Here is a 25,062-nt window from a genome sequence, read left to right on the forward strand (position 1 = left end):
TCAGAAAACAAATAACCTAATTAAAAAATGAGCCTCACTCATATGTGCGATATAAAACTGAAAGCAACAAATGAACAAGACAAACAAAGAAACAAAACACATAGACGCAGACAACAGTCAACAGTGTAGTGGTTACCAGAGAGTAAGAGGGGAGGGGAGTGGTAAAAGAGGGAAAACAGGGTCAACTATATGGTGATGGAAGGAGAACGGACTCTGGGTAGTGAACACACAATGCAATATGCAGATAATGTATTATAGAATTGTACACTTGAAGCCTATATAATGTTACTAACTAATGTCACTTCAATAAATTTAATAAATAAAAAAGACTACAAAAACAATAGCATAAGATAATAAAATAAATGAAATATGATTTTTACCATTTAAAATAATAAAAATATGAATTAGATTGATCCATGGGGAAAATATGGGCCAAAGACCTTAACTGACAAAACTAACTAAAAAAAGATATGTAGATGACAAATAAGCATACAAAAAGATGCTCCGTGGCATATGGTATAAGGGAAGTGAAAATTAAAATAACAATGAGATATTCCTACACAACTATTTGAATGCCAAAAATCCAGAACATTGACAAAATCAAATCCTGGTGAGGATGTAGAGCAATAGGAACTCTCGTTTACTGCTGGTAGGAATGCAAAATGGTACAGATACTTTGGAAAACCTTTTGAAAGTTTCTCACAAAACTAGAAATACTCTTATTATACAGTATAGCCATCACTGTCTATAACATTTACTCAAATAAATAGAAAACTATGTTTTCACAAAAACCTGCCCATGGATATTTATAGCAGCTTTATTCTGATTTGCCAAAACTTTGAAGCAACCAACATATCCTTCAATAGGAGAGTGGATAAATAAACTGTGAAGTATTATTTCACCCAAAAAAGATGGGATATCAAGCCATGAAAAGACAATGAAGAACCTTAAACACATATTAGTAAGCAAAGGAAGCCAATCTGAAAAGGCTATATACTGTATGATTCCAACCATATGACATTCTGGAAAAGACAGAAAAATTATGATGATAATAATAAGGTCAGTGATTACTAGATTTGGGAATGGTTGGGAAGATGAATATCCAGAGCACAGAGGATATTTAGCACGGTGAAAATACCCTGTATGATATTATTATGATGGACATATGTTGCTATATTTTGTCCAAACACATAGAATGCATGGCACCATTAATGAACCCTGAGGTAAACTTTAGGAACTTTAGAAGATTATGATGTGTCAATGTAGGTTCCATCCTTGGTAAAAATGCCCTGTTGTAGAGAATGATGTTGATCATGGGAGAGGTATGTACTTGTGGGGACAGGAGTTATTTGGGAAATCTCTGTACCTCTCTCTCAAATTTGTTGTAAACATAAAACTGCTCTAAAAAATAAAGTGTTTTTTTTTTTTTTAAATCTTGTATCCTTACTCTATCAGCTCCCTATATTCCCAGTCACGGCTCATTTACTCTCTGTCTCTATATATGTCTCTATTCTGGATATTTTACGTAAATGGGATAATATAATATGTAGTCTTTCATGACTGGCTTTTTCACTTTGCCTAGTTTTTAAGATTCATCTGTGTTGTAGCATGTATCAGTACTTCATTCCTTTTTACGATTGAATAATATTCCACCAGTCAGTTATATTACATTTTAGTTTTCCATTCATTAGATGATATGTGAGGTCTGAGAATTAAGTTCGCAAACTTGCCACCCTGTGCTTTCACTGGCAGCACTCTACAAACAGCTTGGGAAGGTTTCATAACCTTGTATATCAGTGTCTCACAGCTGTGTTCATGTCGATGTGTGGCAGTGTCTTGCTAAGTGGCGTTCATAATTGTTGTTGCATGTTTTTGAGTGCATTCGTGAGAATGTTTGAGCTTTAATTAGACCAACAGACAAACATTAAATTTCTTGTTAAACTTGGCAAGAGTGGAAGTAAAATCAGGGACACGTTAATCCAAATTTATGGGGGTAATGCCATGAAGAAAATGTCAGTGTACAAATGGATTAAATGTTTTTCTGAGGGGAAAGAATGCATCATTGATGAAGAGAGGTCAGGGTGGCCAGTAACGAGCAGAACTGATGAAAACATTGAAAAAATTTGTCGAATTGTGTGTGAAAATCATAGGCTGACTGTGAGAAACATAGCAGACCAAGTAAACATCAATAAAGTAACAGTTAAGAAAATTATGGCATGAGACACGTGTGTGCAAAAACGGTCCCATAGGAGCTCACCAATGAACAAAAGCAAAAGAGAGTCGAAATTTGCCAAGACCTTTAGGGGAGTCAAGACAAAGTTTTGGGCCATGTTATCACTGGTGATGAAACATGGGTGTACCTACGTGACCCTGAAACAAAACATCAAAGTGCACAATGAAAGTCAGCCAATTTTCCGTAACCAAACAAGTCCCATCAGTCCAAATCAAGAGTCAAAACGATGTTGCTAACCGTTTTTGATATCAAAGGGATTATTCATTATGAATCTGCACCAACTGGACAAACAGTTAACAAATTTACTATTTGGAAGTGCTGAAAAAGCTGCGCTAAAAAAATGAAAATGACCTCAACTTTTTGCCAACAATCCATGGCTCTTGAATCATGACAATGCACCAGCTCACACGACACTGTCTGTGAGGGTGTTTTTAGCCAATAAACAAATAACTGTATTGGAACACCCTCCCTATTCACCTGATCTGGCCCCCAATGACTTTTTTCTTTACCTGAAGATAAAGTAAATATTAAAAGACCGACATTTTGATGACAAGGGTAATATGATGACAGCTCCGATGGCCATTCCAGAAAGAGTCCTAAAATTGCTTTGAAGTGTGGACTAGGTGCTGGCGTTGGTGCATAGCTTCCCAAGGGGAGTACTTTGAAGGTGTCCATAGTGATATTCAGCAATGAGGTATGTAGCACTTTTTCTAGGTTAAGTTTACGAACTTAATTGTCAAGCCTCATATTTGTGTGGTTTCCATCTTTTGCTATTATAAACAATTCTGCCATTCACTTACAATTTTTTGAGTAGACTTATGTTTTCATTTGTTTTGGAAATATAACTGGGAAGGAAATTGCTGAATCAAATGGGAACTTTATTTTTAACAATTTACCAGACTGTTTTCCAAAATGGCTGAGTCATTTCACATTCCAATTAGTAATTTATGAAGGTTCTGATTTCGCCACATTCTCAGCACTTGTTATTATCTCCCTTTTTGATTACAGCCATCTTGGTGGGTATGAAATATTTCAGTGTGATTTTGATTTGCATTTCCCTGGTAACTAAATGATATCAAGTATAATTTCACATGCTTATTGGTCATTTGTATATCTTCCTTGGAGAAATTTCTATTTTGAAGCTTTGTCTATTTTATCGTTTCATTCTTTCTCTTTGTATTATAAAGTTATAACAGTTATTTTTTATATATATATAAATGTCCCTTATTAGACATATGATTTGTAAATATTTTCTCCTTTTCCTGGGTGGTATTTGCACTTTATTTATAGTGTCTTTTGAAGAAAAAATATAACTTTGATGAAATCCAATTTATCTATTTTCTCTGTTTTTGTTTGTGCTTTTCATGTCATATATAAGAATGTGTCATAAATATTTACCCCTATGTTTTCTTCTGAGGGATTTTTAGTTTTAGCTCTTTCATGTAGGTGTTTGATTCCCTTTGTGTTAAATGTTGTGTATGGTATAAAGTAAAATTCAACTTCGTTCTTTTGCATGTGGCTATCCAGATGTCCCGATATCATTTGTTGAAAAAACTATTGTATACCCCATTGAATGGGCTTGACATCCTTCTCAAAAATTAATTGATCATAGACACATAATTTTATTTCTGGACACTCAATTTTATTACAAAGATCTGTAAGTCTATTCTTGTGTCAGTACCATACTATTTTTAATACTGTAGCTTTGTAATCAGTTTTGAAATCAGGAAATGTGAATCTTCCAATTTTCTTTTTTTCAAAATTATTTTAGCTAGTTAGGCCCCCTTGCAGCTCCATTTGAATTTTAGAACTAGCTCTTCCACCTGAGAAAGAACAAAAAAATTCGGAGGGATTTTGATAAGGATTGTATTGTGTCTACAGATTCATTTAGGCAGTATTGCCATCTTAACAATATTAAGTCTTCCAATATATGAACATGGGATATTTTTCCATACTTTTTAAATTAATGTAGCATTGCAGCATATTTTTAACTGAGGAAATATGACAATGATTTCTTGGTTATGACACCAAAAGAACAAGAAACAAAAGATACCTCCAAACTGTTATCCATAGTGGCTGCACCGATCTGCATTCCCACCAACAGTGCACAAGGGTTCCCTTTTCTCCACATCCACGCCAGCACTTGTTGTTTGTTGATTTATTGATGATAGCCATCTTGACTGGGGTGAGGTGGTAGCTCATTGTGGTTTTTATTTGCATTTCTCTGATGGTTAGTGAGGTTGAACATTTCTTCATATGTCTGTTTGCCATCTGTATGTCCTTTTAGAAAAATGTCTCTTCCTGTCCTCTGCCCATTTTTTAATTGAGTTGTTTGTTTTTTTGGAGTTGAGATGAGTGAGTTTTTTATAAATTTGTGATATTAACCCCTTATCAGATATATCATTGGCAAATATCTTTTCCCATTCAGTAGGATCCCTTTTTGTTTTATTGATGGTTTCCTTTGCTGTGAAAAAGCTTTTTAGTTTGATGTAATCCCACATGTTTATTTTTTCTCTTACTTCCCTCGCGCGAGGGGATATATCAGTAAAAAATCTTACTCCGGGTAATGTCTGTGAAGTTTCTTCCTATATTTTCTTCTAGGAATTTTATGGTTTCAAAACAGTTTGGAGGTATCTCAAAAGTCTGAAAATGGAACTACCTTATGATCCAGCAATCCCACTCCTAGGTATCTATCCGGAGAAATCCAAAACTCCAATTCAAAAATCTTTATGCTCTCCTATGTTTATTGCAGCACTATACACAATAGCCAAGACCTGGAAACAACCGAAATGCCCGTCGGTAGATGACTGGATTAAGAAACTGTGGTACATTTATACAATGGAGTATTACGCAGCCATAAAGAAGAAAGAAATCTTACCATTTGCAACAACATGGATGGACCTAGAGAACATTATGTTAAGTGAAATAAGTCAGAAAGAGAAAGACAAATACCATATGATCTCACTTATATGCGGAATCTAAAGAAAAGAATAAGTGAATGAACTAATCAGAGACAGTTTTGGAAACATGGAGGAAAAACAGAGGGTTGCTGGAAGGGGGGGGGGGTGGGGATAAGGGGAAGGTGAGAGGTTTTGAAAAATAGTCGGTAACCACAAGATGGTCATGGGGGTTTGAAAATTAATTTGGGGAATGTACAGAGGGATAGTGGATGGGGGGAGGGGGTTCACACAGTGTGAGGGACATAAATGATAAATGTCTAAGTTTTGCTTTGTCTTGTTCACCTGAAACTAAAAAAAAAAAAAAAAAAGAATAGAAAAAAAAGATACTAAAAAAAAAAAAGAAACAAAAGAAAAAATAAGCATGAGGGGTTACATCATTAAAAAAAACTTCTGCATAGCAAAGGAAACAATCAACAATATGAAAAGCAACCTATGAAATGGGAGAAAATACTTATAAACCATGAATCTCATGAGGGGTTAATATCCAAAATACATAAAGAACTCCTACATCTCAATAGCCAAAAAACAAAATAAAAAACAAATTACCCAGTTAAAAAATGGCAAGGGACTTGAATAGACATTTCTGCGAAGAAGACATGCATACAAATGGCTAATAGGCATAAGAAAAGATGGTCAACATCACTAATCATCTGGGAAATGTAAATCAAAACCGCAATGAGATACCACCTCATGTCTATTAGAATCGCTGACATAAAGGTAAATAAAAAATGTTGACAAGGATGTGGAGACATCAGAACTCTTGTCACTGTAGGTCAGAATGTAAATTGCTGCACCTGGTATGGAAAACAGGATGGAATTCCTCAAAAATTAAAAATAGAACTATGTATTACATGATTCAGCAATACCATTTCTGTTTATATATCCCAAAGAATTCAAAATAGAATATTGGAGAAATGCTTACCCGCTTATGTTCATTGCAGTATTATTCATAATACTGCAGATAGATAAACAATCTAAATGTCCATTTAGATGGATAAATAAAATGTGGTATATATATACACTGTAACATTATTCAGACTTAAAAATAAGGGAATCTTGCCATATGCGATAACGTGAATGAAATGGCTCAGTAAAATAAGCTAGTAACAGAAGGACAAATACGGCATGGATCCACTTATATGAGATATCTACAATAGTCAAACTCATAGAAACAGAGAATAAAATGATGTGTTTGGGGGCAGAGCAAAATGGGGGGTTGCTGTTTAATGAGCACAAAGTTTCAGCTACGCAAGACAAATAAGTTCCTAGATATTTTCTGTACAACATTGTGACTACACTTAACAATACTGTAGTGTGTTCTTAAATTTTTGTAAAGAGGGCAGATCTCCTGTTAGGAAATCTTACCATAATAAATAAAAATTAATTAATTAATTAATTTTGAGAAAAAAATTAAATCCAATAAAGGAAGACATAAATAAAAATAAACCCAATAAAAGTGAAACAATTTTCTGAGCAATTCATACTGCTAAATGAAAGCTTAAGTCTAGTCTAAGAAGCATGCGACTGATTACGACATTAAAAAAAAAGCAGTCTTAATATTTGAAAGGCCAGACAAAGATTGACAAATTTCTGTAGCCCCCAAGGAGGGCATATTGCCTAAAGTGCTTGCCAGATGTGGCTAGGAAGGATAAAGAAATGGGATTGTTAGTTTTTTGTTGTTGCTGTTGAGGTGTATGAGTTCCTTATATATTTTGGATATTAGCCCCTTATCGGAGACATTGTTTGCAAAAACCTTCTCCCATTCGGTTGGTTGGCTCTTTATTTTGTTGATGGTTTCTTTCACTGTGCAGAAGCTTTTCAGTTTGATATAGTCTCATTCATTTATTTTAGCTTTTACTTCCTTTGCCTTTAAAGTCAAATTCATAAAATCCTCTTTGAACCTAAGGTCCATTAGTTTAGTATCTATGTTTTCTTCTTTTCAGTTTCTTGTTTCAGGTCTTATGTTTAGATCTTTGATCCATTTTGAATTAATTTTGGTACATAGTGACTGATAGCAGTCTAGTTTCATTCTTTTGCACGTGGCTTTCTAATTCTCCCAGTACCATTTATTGGATAGACTGCCTTTTCTCCATTGTATGTTTTAGGCTTCTTCGTCGAAAACTATCTGTCCATATTTATGTGGGTTTATTTCTGGGCTCTCAAATCGACATAGAAATGCAAATAAAAACTACAATGAGATATCACCTCACCCCAGTCAGAATGGCTATCATCAACAAGATAAATAATAACAAATGTTGAAGAGGCTGTGGAGAAAAAAGAACACTCATATACTGTTGGTGGGAATGCAGACTGGTGCAGCCACTGTGGAAGGCAGTGTGGAGGTTCCTCAAAAAATTAAGAATAGAATAACCATGTGACCCAGCAATCCCTCTCCTGGGTCTCTACACAAAAAATCTGAAAACATTTATCAGTAAAGATATATATCCTCCAATGTTCATTGCAGCTTTATTACAGTGTCCAATACATTGAAACAACCAAAGTGTTCTTCGATAGATGATTGGATAAAGAAGTTATGGTATATATATGCCATAAGAAAAGATGAAATAGTGCCATTTGCAACAACATGGATGGATTTTGAGATTATTATGCTAAGGGAAACAAGTAGACAGAAAAAGTAGAGAACCACATGGTTTCACTGATATGTGGTATATAAAACTGAAAATAACAAAGGAACAAGACAAACAAATGAAGAAAAAAAACTCATAGACACAGAAAATAGTTTAGTGGTTACCAGAGGATAAGGGGGGCGGGGGGTGGTTGATGTGGGTAAAAGGAATCAAATATATAGTGATGGAAGGATAACTGACTCTGGGTGGTTAACACACAATGTGATAGATAGATGATGTATTACAGAATTGTACACCTGAAATCTATGTAACTTTACTAGCAATTGTCTCTCCAATAAACATTAATTAAAAAAAAAAAAAAACAGAAGAAAGAAAAACAAAGAAGAAATAGGAAGAATCTTCCACAGGGTGGAGCCAGGGAGCAATGAAAATAGATGGAGAGGCAAGGCCTCTCAGAAAGCAGACTCAGGACTTACTCCAATTAAATCCTGGGAAGAGTTACCTCATTGGTAGTCCTTTGGCAACCTAACTTCTTACTGGTTTTTAGATAGTGGCTGTGCCACACAGCTGGCAGTACGTTTATTTAAGATGGATATCTTTTAATATGGATGCCTCAGCAATTAAAAGCTTAATGTCAGGCACTTACACTACTCAGAGACTAAATTGTTGAGGTGTTTGCTTTATACAATTTCTAGCACTTTTGCTGGGGAGCAGGTAGAGCTCCCTAGGATGGACCAATTTTGCTATGTCTTCCTCATAGGAATTTCATAATTTTTATGGAAATTCTGATGTATTTGTCCATTTTAACCTTTCTGAGTCAGGTTATCCTGCATTAGACCTACCATTGTACATGTTTTGTATACGTTTGAGGTAAAATGATGGGCTGACATTTTCTCATGTACTTCACTGGTCTCCGGACTTGAAGGAACCACATTTGTACTCATGAAGAAGCTGCATGACATCACCTGAGCTTTTGCGATGCCTTGCATAGTTCCCATTTGTTCACTTTAGATTTATTTTCCACCTTTCTCCACCCTGTTCTGTATGTGCAGCAAAAGCAGACTTTATCTGTGCAATATATAACTCTGTTTTGGGTTTTTTTGTTTGTTTGTTTTGTTTTGACCTTTTGCTGGCCAGTTGTGTTCAGCCAATGGGTCATATATTAGAGGGAGTGAGGAAAGGGGGAGATTGGGGGAGAGAGAGAGAGAGAGAGAGAGAGAGAGAGAGAGATAAGATTCCTTATTCCTCTATGTTCCTGTCTGCTGAGGATTTTTTTTTTTAACATGTTTCTCTATTAGTGTCCCCAGCTTCTGTCAAGCATCACACCACTGTACTTCTAAGACCAATCTAATAACCATTCCAATAGCCATTCCCTCCCTACCCTTCAGATCTAAGGGTGTTGATTGCTTTCTACTGCTTCAAGTTCATGATGCTTCACCATCCCATTAGGCTTCCTTTAATCCTGCCAACTCCTTTGTAAATACTACCTTGTATAACTCTCTGTAATTATATCTTTTTTCTTCAATTATTTATTTTTGAATGTTCCACCTGTTTTATCCTAGTACTTTGATCAATATGTTGAACTTTACATTGGTGCAATGACTGGATTGAGGTTTATTTACTTCTCTTTTGCAGGGTTGAAGGCATGGGAAAAATAAACAAATTATTATTCGGTACTAGTAGGTTTAACTATGCCAGAGAAAATAACGTTCACCAAATCTTGCATATGTCATGTACTTCAAGATTTTTTCAACCTACTCTGTAATGTACGGTTACCAGTTATATGCTTGATTTTAGCCAATGGACTATGAAAGGAGTGACAAGTATTATTTATGAGCAAAGGCAGTTAAGAGCAGGAGTAAATTCCCCATGTGTATTTTCCTCAAGTCACTATTGAAGACAGTTTTCTCAGGTAGCATAGCTACCAGATAAGCCATGGAGAGCTGTGGGATACAAAACATAAGATACATTAGACTAAGTAATCAAAAATTTAACATGTCAATACTTCTTTGCATATTTTATCCTAAAGAAACATCTGAACAAGAATAAAGTCCGTTTGATTAGAAAGTGCAAATTAGTAGACACAATATAGTCATGGGCATATGAAATACAGTGTGGGGAATATAATCAACAATATTGTAAAGATTATATAAGGTGTCAGATGGGTACTGGACTTATCATGGGGAACTCATCATAGACTGTGTAGATGCCTGATCATTGAACTGTACACCTGAAGTTGATGTAGAATAATATTGTATGTCAGTTATAATTATATATGTTCCTGTGGTTAAATATATGGTCATGGGAGGTGGAATATATAGTCATGGGAGGTGAAATATATAGTCATGGGAGGTGGAATAAGAAGATAATCAATGGAATTATAACAGCTATATAAAATGTCAGAGGGGTAGTAGCTTGGAGGAGGGGGGTTATCACTTTGTGAGGGGTGTAAATTTCTAACTATTATGTTGCTTTGTACATGTGAAACTAATAAAAAAAGAAAAAAGAAAGTCAATTTGTAACGTTTTATTCTGTTGCATTTTTGTAACAGTAGAAGACTAGAAACTACTAAAGCTTGCATAAATAGAAATAACTTAAATAAACTTTGGTTTAAACATACAAACATAATAGAAAAAAACGTAGATTGTACTGTTAAGTTACCTGAAGAACATGTTCTAGACTATACTCCCTTTTTTTGGAAGAAAGAAAGAAATATAAGTATATATTCTTATTTTCTTCATTTGTATAAAGAAACATTCAAATAATAAAAGTGAGGTTGTCACAAGGTGGATAAGGATAAGATGAAAGTGAGAAGTGCATCAAATACTGCACTTTATGTATACATATATACATATATATACATATACATGGGTATATATATGTATATACGTATATATATATATATGTGTATAAGTTTTAAACCAGTGAATATAATAACCATATAATATTATATGGTATTATAATATAATAGCCGTATATGGTATTTAGCAAATATCAAGTTAATATTTTATCTATAAATCATTAAAAAATCAATGAAAAGAATGGTGGTAATTCGACTATATACTCCCAATAAAATGGATCACTGGAACACTAAAGAACATACCAAAAGAAATCCAAGCTAAAGGAAGTATTCAACCTTTCACATAGTAGGTAAAGAATCCATTTGTTTCAATATAATGCTGAAGGAATGAATAGCTTATTTAAAACATTAACTACGTTTACTTCATGGTATGTATTAAAATAAGATATGATTTAAAGATTTAATTTTTAATGAAAAATTATAAGAACTAGAAAATATGTTTGATTTTTTGAGGGATATGTGAGAAAGCCCACATACAAAAAAATAGACTGACTTAGAGAAAATAAAAATACAAGAGCTCTGCATGTCAAAAAAATCATAAAATTTATAAGAAAATAGTCACAGGGATATAAAGTACAACATAGAGAATATAATCAATAATGTTGCACCAATTGTGTATAGTGCCAGGTGAGTACTAGACTGATCTGAAAGATCACTGCATAAATTATATAAATGTCTAAGCACCATGCTATACACCTGAAACTAATATAATATTGTATGTCAACTATAACTGGGAAAAAAATAACAGTTAAAACAGCGTAAGGCAAAAAATGTAAGAGAATAAGATTTTTCAAATAACAGTGATAGTGTTGATATACTTAAACTACAAAGAGATAGAGTGTCTACTGGAGAATATTAATAGAGAAACAGGGGAAAAACAACAACAGTATGACTAGAAACTTTAAAGGAGGAGATACAATGATCAATAATTACATTTAAGAAGTCCAATATCAAATGTAATCACCTTATGACCAGATACCATTTACTTAACAGTAGCATCTGAAAATGATTTTTTAAAAATGCACAACAATTTATAATTGCCCAGGGAATGCATGTGGTGAGGCAGGCCCTTTCACTTACTGCTTATAAGCATATAAATAGATAAACAGGCAACTTAGCAACACATGTCAAAAGCCTCAAGAATATGAGAAAACATGACTATTTTTCCAATTTTTGGCCATTGTCAACAATGATTTATTGTACACAGGTTACTATTTTTTCCAACCTTTTAGGAGAAATATTACTCATTATAGTGCTGATTTTTACCATTTGTATAAACAATAGTTATATTTTTTTCTATATATTTACGGCTATGTGTATTATTCTTTGCGAAATGCTTACTCATGATGATCTCACAAATGCTTGTGTTTTCATTTGATGGAAAAAATAATCAGAAACAAACAAAATTTTTAACTAGATGTTTTCTTTCCCTTTTGCTTTGGAAACAAGAAAAAGCATAGTGCTATCCACGTGCTTCTCCAAAATGATCTTTCATTCAGCAACTATTAGTGAACACCTACCATATATCAAGTATGGTGTTAGGTGCTAGGAATAAAGCAGTGAAGTATGGAAACAAAACAAACAGGCAAACAAAAATCCTGCCTTTGCACACACTAACATTCTACTGCATTTTAAACCGTTAAAAAGATTATAGACTCTAATCAGATATGTTAAAATAATTAAAATAAAATATACCTTCACACTTTCCCATCACTCACTCCCTTTTTTTAAATAATCATATACAACTAATTGCTTTCCTTGTCTTTTCCCAATCCAGTAACTCTTGTTCATTTTGATAATGATAAAGTACTTATTAAATAATTAATTCTAGGGAGACTATATTAAGGTAAAATATGTTTAATTTCTCAAACTCATCATTGATACAGATCCTTCAGTATTCACTTGTATTATATCTATAATTCTGCCTCAAATAGTGTACTTACTTGGGGATACATTTAACAGTGTTTGCAACAAAGAAAACTTTCCCTATAAGTCTTGGAAAATAAATGCTATGTTGAATTGTTCCTTACTATTTGCCTAAGCCCAAGTATAATAAATTATATTTTTGAAACTTCTCTACTCTTTCTCCTCCTCCCTCTCCTCTGTTCCTTTTCCTCTTCCTTCTTTTTCTTGACTCTAATGTGATATGTTATTTCACATTTTGTACATATTTGTGATTATGTGTGTGTGTATATATATATTTTCCATTATGCTGTACTTTTCTTTGTTTTTATAGTGGACTTTCTGATATTTTGGAAAGTTTGTAAGTTAACAAACTTTATAAGATTTTTGTATAAAACACTTAGGCATCCTTTTTAAAACTTACTCATTATGAGAAAAAGAAAAAGAATCTTGCATCCTCTTCCTCTCTCATTCTGTCCCTGTTCTCCACCACTCGATTTTAATCAATAGTATTATCTTCCTTGTGTTGATCTTTGTATGAAGTCTGTACAATTTTGTCACTGAATTTGTCATTTTACAAGATGTCCTTTGACTGCAAGCTATTGTAATAAGGCTATAAAAAGGATTATATCAATATCCAAATTAATTTCTCTTTTCATTTTTTTAGTTATTCATTTTGACATTGTCAGATATACAATATTTATAGCCTATCTTATTATTCTTATCCCTGCCTCATTTTTTTATCAATTTGGTTTTTACTTGAATATATTAAATTCTCACTGCTAGTCCTTTGTCAGTGTTTTCCCAATCACTCCTTAGCTGACTGTAGCTTTTCTTCAAAAATAGGTTCATGTAAAAAAATATATGCTGCTATTTTACATTCAGTATGGTTTGGTCTATATCCTTTATACTTGGAAGACAACTTTGCTAGATATAAGATCCTTGTATCTCATTTTCTTCCTTTGAGTCTTTTGTAAGTGTTGATTTATAATTTTCTAGCAATGAATATTGTAGCCAGACTGATTTCCTGGACCTTCATTTTTAATCTGCCTATCTGATTTCCTTTCCCTTGAAAGTGACATAATCTTTTCACCTAGAAGCCAAATAGATTCTTTTCTTATAAATACAATAACTATACTAGTATATGTTTCAGTGCATTTGTGTTCCATTGCTTTGATTTCCTCCATCACAAGTTCAACTTCTCATATGCTGTATCTTTGGTTCCTATTTTCTTTATCACTAGCTATTCACTAATCATCGTAAATTGGTTTCCTTTTGTTAATTTTCCTTATTCCACTCCTTTTTGTACCCTACAGTTCAGTTTCCTTTTTTCCTATTTATTCATCTCATCACTGACCATTTTTCCCCTGAGTTTGTACTGCTTTTCATTAGAGTTTTGATTGGACCCTTAACATGTTTGTAATTAATGTTGGACTATTGGGTTGAAATTTTCATCTGCTTCTGGTCTCAGTTTTCTTCTGTGTGTTATTTTTCTATAGGGAAATTTTCCTATTCCCTCTCTAACATTTTCTTCCAGAAGTATTATATAAATGGTTTGCCTATTCCTCTCTATTTATTTTTGCAATATTTTTGAGTTGGGTTTTCTGAGAAGAAATTAGCAGGAGACAATGGTCATATGTAATTTTTAGTATCACTTATTAATAGCTGTTGTCTAATTTCTCTGTAGATATTTACCTTTTTATTTATTGATATTAGTTCTTTGATAATACAAGCCCTTTTGTATATATACTAGCAACTATTTTGTCATATGGATAGTAATATTTAAAGAAGCATAGAAGTCCTTTTAGTATTGCTTTCTATATCTTTATACATCCTCATTCACTAAAACTATATTATTGACAGTTCTATCAGAATAACATAAAGCTCTTTAAACACTAAGCAGCCTGGAGTTTAGGACAGCAAATTAAGTGTTTACAAATCTGTTGAAAGGACTGGGGAGTAAAGGTTTGTTGCTAACTTTTGAGTACTTATGAAGTTGCTATTTCCAACCCAGCTCAAAGGTACAGGAAAATCACTGCTGATGTTCACTGCGGAGCTGGCTGCAGCATTCAAAAGAATGATCTTTAGGGGCAATGGTCAATAGACACTAAAAAAATTCTCACATTCACCATGACATGCTTTTGCCTGCTGCTGCAAGAGGAAGACTAGAACTGTGCTTCACTACTGCCTTCCAGATCTAACAAGAGTCACTTCTCTTATTATCATCGAAGCAAAAGCCCTGCCACAAAGCATTCTGGGAAATTTGTTTTCCAGACGTCAGCTTCTAGGCTGCAAGAGAGAACATAGTATGCGGTGAGAATTATTGTGAGCACCAACAATCAGTCTGACACAATCCTTCTATTCAGTTCCTCAGCACCAATATCTAACCTTCTGCTCAAGCTTATCTCCCAAACAGCAATGGCAAGATCAGGTATCACATGACGGCCTAACAGGGTGTAACTAGCAACAATGCATTTGCTTTTTTCCCCAAATTCCCATCAAACACTATGTGTGTCATTAGATGGTGTTCCTTTTCTATTATGGTTCAGTCACAGGCACCCTTCTATAGCCTGTAAACCAAACACTGAATAAAAAGCTCACCTTCATCAACACACTTTACATAGCAAAGTTTGGGGAAAAGAGAAAGCTTTTTAAAAGGCAATTGATAATGAGATAGAAAAAAAAAAAACATCAGCAGTCAGGGACATGGCCATGGCAGAGGAGATTAAGGTGGAGACCATAACAAAGCAAGAGGAAATGACTTTAATACCGTGGCCAGCAAATAGATTCACGCTGCAGATCCCGCCAAAACTATCAGCTCAGGTGTAGGTGGGGAGAACCATCAGCTTGTAGTTAACAATTTTGAACTGTAGAGAACACTGCACAGTCTGAAGAGATAAGGTGATAGCCTCCTGTTAATCACAGGTGTCAATCAACTAGTCCCACACCTGGAGAGGAACAGCCCGTCCCAGATAAAACCCCCAGGATCCTGCGAGCCGCTGCCTCCCTCTTGAGCCTTGCTTTTGCTTGGGGCCTGCTCCAAACCCTTTGGAGTGTACTTGCTCTTCTAATAATGGCCTTGAGCCACTGCTTTCAGCTCAGGCCCACTTTCAGCTCTTTGAAGTGTACTTTTTCTTCTAATAAACTGCTTTTTCACTACTTGACCTCGGTATCTCATTCAATTCTTTGCTCGAGACACCAAGAACTTGGATATCGCGCCGAGAAGGGCCCACTCTCTGGTAACAGTAAGATGTAAAACAGTGAAGAACATATGCATATTTATTTAGTCCTCAATTTACAACAGGTATTAACTTGCTGTTTAAAATGTCCTGCTTTCACTTTCCATTCTATACTCCATTTGTACGCAGTTAGTAACGTAAAAGTTTGTGATGTTCTGCCCAGCAGGGTGATTCAAACTTTTATTCCTAAAGTGTCTGATCTTCCCTGTATTCGATTGCTGTAGTATTTTCTTATTGTTTACCATTAGATGTGGAAATGAGACAGGTTAGTTAGCATGTTGTTAGGTAAACAGGGAGGTCCCTGCTGGAATCAACAAAAGGCAGCCATATCCTGACACTCAAGGTTCTGGAATGTCTCCTTCACTCCAGGACAAAGATATGAGACTGTGCCTTGAGGTTAATAAATTATTTTATAAATCCCTTTTGGCCAGACAAGAGAACAAATCTGACAGGTAGGAATGGGTTCGTTAATCCCATTAGGGTGGGCAAACAGGACAAACCTGATAGATGAATTCCATTAGAAGGCTCCAGCCCCCTTCCCCAAGCAGGCAAGGGAAGGTATAAAAGTAAGAACTTTTGCCTCAGTCACTGGGCAACCCTGTTGGGACCCCCTCTCATTCTGAGAGCTGTGACTCTTTCTTTACTCTTTACTCTTTACTTTTAATAAACTATCCTCTTTTACAATTCCTCGCCTCTCCTTGGTCCATGCTTCCATTCTTCGGTTTCACGAGACATGATCCCAGCACAAAGAAAATATTCTACATCGGAAATATTAAGAAACACCTCAGAGAATCCACTGGTTGACAAACATACACTTCTCTGTCTTCCAGACAGAAATTCTCTGAATTTCTGGCAAAAATTCTATTGCTCCTTCAATAATTAGGATTATAACTGCAGACAATCAGCCTTTACCTGGTGGTTCTGTTGCATTAGGAACCCACCAAGAGTAAGGTAGTTTTCTCAATTTCTAGTTCATTGAGACCATAATTGTGCCTTTGTAAGGTATTTCTCCACTGTGAATAAAGACTTTTCAACTATCAAAGCAGTAAGTTATAGGGAGGGAAAACCACAAAAAAAAAAAAAAAAAAAAAAAAAAAAACTTTTTGAAGGTGATCTTAGGTTTATAATGAAAGGAGTCACTCTCAGTTTCCACTATTGATTCTCTAATCTGTTTTCTGGCTGAGAGTGAGAAGGCACCATTTGCAGTTATCATAGCATAAACTTTTTTTTTTTTTAAAAAACACTTCTCCAATCACAAGTGTTGTTATGCAGAAAACACCATCATTAAGTCTTCTATAAGCCATTCCACTACATGCCTGGAACAACTGCTGCTAGGTGATGAAGTATACAGTCAGGTGAATTATTTCCTTGAGTATGAGTCTATTGCTTCACTGTAAAGTAAATGCGTTGTTCAGAAGCAACATAGTGTGGGATATCAAGGTAGCAAGTAGGGCATTCTGTAAATCTATGGATGAGAATGAGGACAGAAAAATTAGGAGCAGAGCATGGAAATGTTTATCTAGAGTAAATGGCAATGCCAATGGGGTGAATTGCTGTCCTCTTTGTGACTCAGAGGGTAAAAATTCATTAAACTGCCACCAGAAATTATTGCCACTCTTCCCTCCAGAAACATGTATACTATATGTAGCATTCTTAATTTGTATAGTAAATACCTCCATTGTAGGCATTTGGTCATTGAACAGTGGAAATAGCCAGATTTATTCTAGTGAGGAAAGGCTATTTGAGACTAAATCAGTTCTATAGCGCCATTTGTTGTCAGTCTGGTAATGAGCCTACTGAGTAAGCATTAGGTGACAGGTAAAGAGGCTGACTGAAATCCACAGAATGACAAATCTTATCTCACCTGATTGCTGCAAGTCTTCTCCACAGCAGTATTCTTTTGAAAACATTTACATAGGGTAACAAATATATTTACATTCTTCACCAATTCTTAGACATTCCTCCTTGATCTTCTTAACCAAACCTTTCTCTAATTTTTTAACTGCTGCTAAGGTTCTTGTCACTGGATGAATCATTAGTTGGTGCCCCTGACTATTAATGTCAGTGAATTGATGTTATCTGTACCTGCAGCCAGTTGTTTTTCTACGCAAAGTGTGCAACCAAGTGCCATGCTCACTGAGATAATTTTTCTTCACTATTATCCTTCAGATCTGTGATGATTAATTGCATATCAACTTGACTGGACCATGGGGTATCCAGATATTTGGTCAAACATTACTCTGGGTGTTTTGGTTATGGTGGTTGTGGATGAGATGAACATTTGAGTCAGTAGACTGAGTAAAGCATATGTTCTTCCTAATGTGGGTGGGCCTCATCCAATCCATTAAAGGCCTCAATAGAAAAGGGCTGACCCTCCCATGAATAACTGGAACTCTTCCTGCCTGACTGTATGAGCAGGATTTTCCTGCTTTCTGACTCAAACCGAAGCCTCCTCTCAGCTCTTCTTGGATCTTGAATTTACCATTGAATGTACCAGCTCTTGAACTGGAATGACATCAATTCTTCTAGATCTCCAATTTGTCAACTGCAGATCTTGGGACATCTCAGCCTCCATAATCACATGAAACAATTCCTCAAAATACATTAATAAATCTCTCTCTCTCTCTCTCTCTGTCTCTCTCTCTGTGTTTTCTCTCTTAGTTGTTTCTATGAAACTCCTTATCAGGCTGTAGATTTGGATTGAAGGAATGATAACAATACAGCCGAATTAGGTCCATTGAGAATCTGAATAACTGATCATGCAACTTATTCATAGTGTTGAAAGAGGGTTTGGTTGGGACCCCCACAAAAGAGACCTCACCTCTCCCTGCCTAGAGCTTGAAAGTTGATCAACCCCCTCCCTGCAGTTTGAGCTTGGAATGTCCCATCCCAGTTCCTGAGTTTAGGATGTCCCCTATCCCAGTTCCCTGCTTTAGATAATTACCCTGAAACTTATGCTTGCTTACAAGTCATAAGAGCCACATTGCCAGAGGGAAGACTCCATGCTGACCCCTAGAACCATCACGTGGCCTCTGGAGGAATGCCCAGATTTTCCCTTAAATATCCCAGGCTGGTCGGAGAATGTGAAGGCAGTTTTTGGAGGTGTTAACCTGCTGCCTTCTCAGACCACTGGTGCTCTGATAATAAACACTTATTCTAGGACCCAATTCCTGTGTCTGTCTATTGGCTAAGTGGCGCAGGCAGCACAAGCCCCGGATGCGTTTGGCCTCTGGTTCCAGTATCAGAATCTGTAAAATTGACTCTAAGGATTTATTGATCTGAATACATTTAATTATGTTGCATAGCTGAGACTATATGATTAGGTAAGAAGTCTCATTCAGTTTCTACTCAGGGTCCAGTAGTAAAGTTGGTGCTTAAAAATAAATAAATAAATAAGAGCTGTTATTTGCAGAAAAAAAGCATGGTTTTACTTTCAAACCCTAGATATTTGTCTATTTTTCTCCTTGTATTAATTATTAGAGGGTTCGTAAAGTTTCCCTGTTTGTACAGATATTTTATGTAATATTAGATTTACTAGATCATAAGCCAAGTGGAGTAACAACTATCCATTCAGCCTGAATTTGCTTTCACTTCAGTTAAAACTAGCAACCTTACAGAATATGTCACAGCAGTATACTTTTTAAAATACAAGGCAAAACAGCACACTTATTTGATAAAAACTAGAAAGATGAGTTATAATATAAATTTGTGGCAGTGTTACAGTGTTTTTTATCTAGAGATTCAGCCTACTCTGTATTTAAGGGACCTGGGTCTATGACCAAAAAGCCTCCCCTCTCCAATATGATAGCTCAAATAAGGTCTCCAGATGGAGGATTTCTGTTGTTTTGCTTTCATTTTTAAAACATGACATAACATTTCAGTATGATGCTCATTTAGTTCAGTGCTAGACTCTCCATGATCAATTTGCCATTACCAGAGGTACTTAAAGTGAAAATTATTGTTATTACTCTACCATCTCTACTGCCCATTTCAGTGACAACGTGGTTGTTAAATCACTGACTACTAAGGACTGTAATTTGATTTCTCCTAATCTGGAATACTGACATGCCCATTAATACAAAGGAGCCAATTTTCCCTTTGTTATCCCCACCTGAAAAAAACTTCCAATGCAGAACTCTTCAAGAACACTGGTGCTTCCTTTACAAATACATTTTCAGTGATTTGGTGACACAAATGTATGAACATCCTTTGAAGACCTCCCAAGAGATATTACAAAATATAAGTTTACTGCAACATCCCTATATCTTTTAGACTTGAGATTTCTTCATGGATATTACATCAAGAAAGTTACAGCACTTCTAATTCATTTGAAATAGGACACGATTTAGGTTAGGTTTTGGTTATTCATCCAAGCACAATAAGCCAACTAACACATTTAATCTAGAATCTCTAGTATGTGTGACCTTATTGTTAAGTTCAAGGCACTTTGGTTTGATTTCCCTCTTGACTATTTTTGGAACTTACAAATTATTTAATTAATTTCCATTCACATTGCCCCATATTTTGGCTGACATAAAGCATCAAGACATTGCTTTTCTTACGATGCAAATGGTACCTCTGTCAAGTTCAGACTTTGGGCTCATTTCCTTTTGAATTCATAAATCTAATTCTAATGATAGTTCTGGGAGTAATAATAAGTGATAAAATGGATATTTTGAAGAATAGTGAGTGTTTCAGGTGAAGACAGTACAGAATCCTCAAATAAAAGGAAAATAGACTCCGTAGAAGGAAGGGAACTGGTAAAGAAGGATCAGTAAGATTTGGGCACTCAACCTACCCAGATTCATCCAAAGCCTCCCAAATGTCCCAGTATAATCTTCAGGATGTCACTATTTCACAATCAACAAAAGACCTTGAGAGGATCCAGATTCAACTTATTTGTAATTATGTCTTGCAGAATCAAACTTTGGAATCAGTTTCAGAAACATTGGCTCTTTTGTTACAAGAGATATAATATGTTTTTGGAGAAACTACAGAAGCGTGTTCCTTAACTGTGTCCTGAACTGAATATTTGAAGGCCTGAACTTGTCATTTTATTGTTGTTGTGAATTCTCCAGTACAATCAGAAGAAGAATTTGGTGTATATGTAGTCATAATTCCTACTACAGAAATATAGTGTAGCAGTTATTTGGTGACTTAAACCACCGTTTTCCATAAACACTTATTCCAGGATGCTGCAGCTGATGTAACTTTTGCTATGAAATTCCAGGGACTACCAGTATCCCATATTCCACTAGAGAGGAGAGATTATCTTTACACTAATATCCAAGAAGGTAAGACAGCATAAAAACATTAAACACACACATATAAAATTATATGTGTATATAAAATTACGTGTTTCTTTATTCTTTATTTCAAACAATACCAGTGCTTATTACTGCTTTTGATTTTTCAACTCCAATAAATTTAATGTATATAGCTGCTAAGGATCATAGAAATAATCAATTAGAACTATCTAATTTTCTAGGTGAAGCTATTTTTTTTCACACGTTTATTGTTTTTACTAGAATGAATTTGTTTTTAGCGCAGTGGTACCAAACTAGCTCAAAAAGGAAAAATTTATTGTAAATAAGCACACACAACAGGCCTCAGGAAAAATGTGATCTAAAGCAATTGTAAGAGATTTGGTAAAATCAATTTTTAGACTTTCACTGTGATGTTGTGTTACTAATGGGATATTATCTACTACAATTTACTGACTTGGTATATTAGTACTATTTAGTTAAATTTCCCCAAAGAGGTAACTGTATTGGTTGTTGACTAGCAATTAAATAATTTCTCTTGGATCAGATGGTTATATTTAAAACAATAAATTATGTATGACTATAAAAAAGTGGATGATGAGATATGACATTGCTCTCAGACTCATCCTTCAAACAGGTGTACAAAGACTAATTTCCAAAGAATAAGACGTGGGCTGAAGCAGGCAAACTATATATTTTATGTATTATTTTTTCCTTATTATTATTATTTTTTTAGTAGCATTACCTAGGTTGCTATAGTAGAAAACTAGTGTGGTGCAGATTGCTATGGCAGAAAACTACCATAAATCCGGCTCTTCTAGCAGTGTGGTTTTGGGCACATGGCCCCAGCCTAAATTATGGTAACGAGTCAAATTGGAACTGAAAATACCTTAGGGGATTAGACTTCTTTTTGATTAAATGGAGTGATTCCAAAATTCCTACAAGATTTCTAGGTGATTTCATAGAATCTCAGGATAAGATAAAACAGAATGAATTATATCCTATTAAACTTTTCTGAAAATTCTTATGCTACATCCACTCAATTTACCTCTAAATTTGAGTGCTACTTATCATTAGATATAAGAATGACTTGAAAAACGTGCGTTACCTGATTTTGCCATAACGTAAGTGAAAATGAGCACTGAAGTCCGTAATAGTGTATATAAGATTGCTCAAACTAACTAAAGACCAGTGATATCGTGATATCCTGTCAAACACAATTATGCTACTTCTACTTGCCTTTATGTACCCAAAATAAAGACAGAAAATCTTTCCCCAGGATTACAACCAAATAAATATACTTCCCCCATGTTTTGAATCTTTTCAGCTGTTTATGCTTATTTAAAACTTTGACCTCTATACTGCTTTATAATTATTTATTATTTTTTACCATGAGGAAAAATTACATAATAAGTCCAGAAGATTAGCTCCATTTACAAAACTTGGTGAGAAAAGACTACATTTTTGGCAAGGGGCAGACTTCATTATCTTTTCCCTTTAAGAAAAAGTATCATTCATTTTTTGCAATAACAACCATTAATTATAATAAAAATTATGTCACATCCACTTATTTCTATTCATAAGAGGTGTATGTAAACCAGTATTTCCCTCTGTCCATCTTAAGTGTTCAGCACCCATCATCAATTCGATTAACATTGTAAAAGGTCCCTGTAACTTATGAGAAATTCTCATTATGAAGCAGCAGAATTGCAGGCTCCTTGCAGTTACTGTAGATGGCACCATGGAAAGAAGTTTATTTTATTCTCTGAAAGCTACACCTATATCATCTTTCTGCCAAAACGTACTGGCCTTTCTCTACTGTCATGGGGAGTTTTGATTTATGTCGCTCACTGTAGAGATTCAGTGAATAAGTCGATGCCAGTTTCTGTGTACTCTCTGGTACACATATAATAGTTTGTCTGCTACTGTCATTTCCTTTTCACCTGACATTCCGAAATGACAAAAAGCAAACCATTGGTGATCACACACAAATACACGCTTGCATGCACACACACAAACAGGCACACACACACACACACACACACACACACACACACAGTAATAATAAAGACATATTGACCTTTGTCTGGAAAGGAAAAAAAAGAACTAAAAACCTAATACCGTGTAAAGAAAAAGAGAGTCAATGATCACATTATGTTTAAGAAGGCATATAACATGTTTAATTCCCTCTACTCCATAAAAAAAAATTTCCTTGAATTGTGTTTAAATTTTAACATATGGAAATTTACAATATTTATATATTTTAAATATTGTCTAAGTTAAAAGTTTCCAAATTTAATTTAAAATCATGATGAGAAACATCTTGTGACTTTCAAAGATCTTTTTTAACGATACATGTTTAAAAGAATCCAGTATGATTAGCGGCACGTGTACACACACACACACACACACACACACACACACACACACATCACTTACTGTGAGTGCTCAGTAAGTAAGTCAAGGTATGTTCCCTGTTCTCTCTGGTATACAGGAAAACAGATGATTTCAACACACATAATTTTTATTAAAAAATAGCATTTCTAAATATGGATAAATGGATAAACGTGTAATTACTCAAAGGGTTAGATGGACACTTAAAACCAAATGACTTACTTCCAGAAGTTTCATTTTGAAGCAGTGTTTTGTTGTGGTTAAGCATACAGGCTCTGCCAACAAATCATTGTTTCTGAATTCTGGCTATACCAAATAAAAATGTGGACTCTTGGGCCATTTAACATCTCTCAAGCTCAGTTTTCTTATTTTAAAATTAGGGGTCATAAGAGTACCTTTTTCATAAAATTGTTATAAGGAATTAACATCGGTGTCTGCAGTTGGTAAGCTTTTAATAAATGTAAGGTATCATTACTATCATAATAAGTTTGCAAAAATGAAAAATAGAGAAAATATAAATACCTATATAAATCAGCAGATATGTTAAATTATATCATACAATACACAAACATATTTTTAATTATTTCCTTATCAGGATACACAAAGATGCAAAAAATACTAGAAGGAAATATATTAGTGGATAGATTATAATGTGATAGTTGAATTCCTTAACACAGCACAAGTATATAGTCCTACTGCACAGATATTGGGCGTGGTTGGTGATGTGACTTGCTTTGGCCAAAGAAATGTGAACCAGAATCTAAACAGGAAACATAAAACCACACCAGTTATTTAACAGATATTTTGATATAAATTAATCTTTATAACTAGCTATTGGAGGCAATTTAGTTAAAAACAAAAGGAACATTACTTTATCATGGAGATAATAGCTGTGGTAACCAGTTACCATACTTAAGGCCACAGGACAAAAAAGAAAGACATTGAGATTGTTAAAAAAAGAAGTTTGGAGGAAAGCCCTTATGAGTGTGGAGCCCAAATTCCTGAGAAGGTTGGTTCTGTGCCTTAGGGACTCTGAAGAGGGATGCTGTAGAGCAGAGATACAAACCTTGAGGAAGGGGCACTATTCACCTGATAGTGATGACTTAGAAATTCAAAAGAAGGACCCTGCTGCAGGCGGAACTTAGGATTCAGAGGAGGAAACTTTGACCAGCTGGTTCTGGGGTCTCCGAGCAGGCATAGAGAGGCTGCCTTGGGGAGTTTCAGAAAAACTGCAATCCGCAATCAACTACTACTGCCAAGGTAATGAAATATTACTGGGATAACACACACAGGGAATGAAGTCCTTCCTTCTTCTGCATCTGGACTTGTAAACTGCCTGCAGTGGCCTGTGTACTGGATCTACAGTTGCCCAGAAGAGCCCTGCCTAGATTAACGAACCTTTAGATGACCGCAGGTAGAAGAGCTCTAAGAGTCTGATGGCAAATCACTGTTTTATGTCAATGAGTTTTAGAGTACTTTGTTACAGTTATCAGTAATAACTGACTGATACAAGTCAATAGGTAAGTAGGCAACAGGGAGGTGGATAGGCGGGTGATAGGTAGATGTCCACAAGGGCTTGGATTTCATTTGTCTTGGTGGTCATTATACTCGTATCTCCATCT

At 35.0% G+C, this 25,062-nt stretch overlaps 1 long non-coding RNA gene across 1 annotated transcript in view; it reads left to right on the forward strand.

The window, feature by feature from the left end:
- Positions 1-2,597: 2,597 nt before the first annotated feature.
- Positions 2,598-25,062, forward strand: part of LOC141571689 (uncharacterized) — a 34,612-nt gene continuing 12,147 nt past the window's right edge. The window contains exon 1 of the long non-coding RNA XR_012496695.1: positions 2,598-2,927. This is a non-coding gene — a long non-coding RNA (uncharacterized LOC141571689). The remainder of the gene's footprint in view (positions 2,928-25,062) is intronic.

Source organism: Rhinolophus sinicus, linkage group LG01 (assembly GCF_036562045.2).
Source record: "Rhinolophus sinicus isolate RSC01 linkage group LG01, ASM3656204v1, whole genome shotgun sequence".
Classification (NCBI taxonomy): domain Eukaryota; kingdom Metazoa; phylum Chordata; class Mammalia; order Chiroptera; family Rhinolophidae; genus Rhinolophus; species Rhinolophus sinicus.